Here is a 1,695-nt window from a genome sequence, read left to right as displayed (position 1 = left end):
TATTTCTATATTTCTTTTAATTATGATCAGTTAAGATTGTTTCACACTGTGACCATTAATAAGTGTGGGAGTTGGGGATGAATAGTGTAGTAACTGTTGCTTTATTTATTTACCACTATTATTGGCTTATCCATAGAAACTTCTTTATTTGGATACTAAGGTAAAATTGTCGTGTTGGGCTACTTGGATTTCCTCTAGCCAGGTACAGGAGGCTGGGGAGGGGATAATAAACATGACAAGTGCATGGGGAATCCTTTCTTAACAGTCTCTGTAATGATCAGCTTACTGGGAAATTCTTGAATCAGGTCCGGATTGTTACCCTTGGGTGATGCTCAGTGAGAGGTCATAAGTAGGAAAAATCTACCTCTTAAATAATCATTTAAACTGGGGGTTTGGCACAGTATTTGACAAAAAAATCATGTGTGCAGAGTTATTCTGGAGAGGTATGTGCCTTTTAACAGGAAAGTCTGACTGTTTCAACATCTGAGAATCACAGAGGTCCTAGAGGGACATTTTCTGGAAACTCATGGTTCTGGAGAAGAGGGGAACACAAATGGTTGCCTGGTTTTTGCATGTTTTTGGTGCTTGCTTTGAAGGATTGTTCAATAACACTGAAAACTTTTGTGAGACTACCAGGGTTCATCATGTCCTGCTGTGGATAACTTAAATGCTCCAACATTTAATATTTTAGGAAGTTCCTTTTCTGGTGTTGGTTAGATTTTTTTTTAAACAATTGTTTAAAATTTTTTAATTTTTTTAAACAATAGTTGCCATCAAGGCTGCTTTTTATTATTTTTTTAAGTTATTTTGCTTTCTTCTCTTCCCTGACCCAGTATTCTGATAAATGTTAAAGCTTTAATGTAATAAAAATGCCTGTGGTAATCAATGGTAAGCAAGTTCTTTGGTGCTGCTGGCTTTTTTTCCTTGCAATGAGTGGTTATAAGTTCTGTGTTAACAAAACAGGTGTAAATGTGAGCTGAACATGTTTGCTGCTGCCAGTTTAGAGAGGTTTTAATTTCTCAGAGAATTGCATGCCCTAGACAAAAATGTAATACTTGCTGATTTCTGAAGGATTTGCTAGGACATATTTTGGTGCTTTGTCCTTCAGTGTAGAACACAAAATGGGGGTGGATGAGGGAAGCTAATCCTCCTGAAAGGTAGTCTCTAGGTTTAATTCCTGCATCAGCAACCGTGCTTCAGTGCTAGGCCTTTTGGTGTTTATTTTCAGATCTTAGTCCCTTTTAGATGTTTCATAACAAAACCACAATTCCAATTTTAATTTCTAACTGTCCTCTTAAAAATGGAGATTGCATTTAACTGTTCAAGAAAATATCCTGTAATATTATTAGAGATATGGTAGACTCTTAACTTTCAGTTTCAGCTAAATATTTAACTATGGTAATACCTATGCAAGAGTGAATGTTGATGTTCCATGCGTTTCTGGGCTGCATGGGAAACCAGAGTCTGAGAGATAGATACACCTATGAATTAAACTTAGACAGCAGGCATCTCCAAATGCAATCTCTGCTTCAGGTGGTAATACTGTTAAATTTACAATTCTTTCTTTTGTGAAAGGTCAGCCTCCTTTATTCTGGTGGAAGGCAGCGTGTTCAGAGTGTGGAGATCGTGGCTTTGCAGTTCCCCAGGTAGGAATGCAGTCATGTCCCAGAGATGCAGCACATCCCAGCTGGGGGG

This window comes from Poecile atricapillus, chromosome 10 (genome assembly GCF_030490865.1).
Source record: "Poecile atricapillus isolate bPoeAtr1 chromosome 10, bPoeAtr1.hap1, whole genome shotgun sequence".
NCBI classification, from domain to species: Eukaryota; Metazoa; Chordata; class Aves; order Passeriformes; family Paridae; genus Poecile; species Poecile atricapillus.
This window is presented reverse-complemented; position numbering follows the sequence as displayed.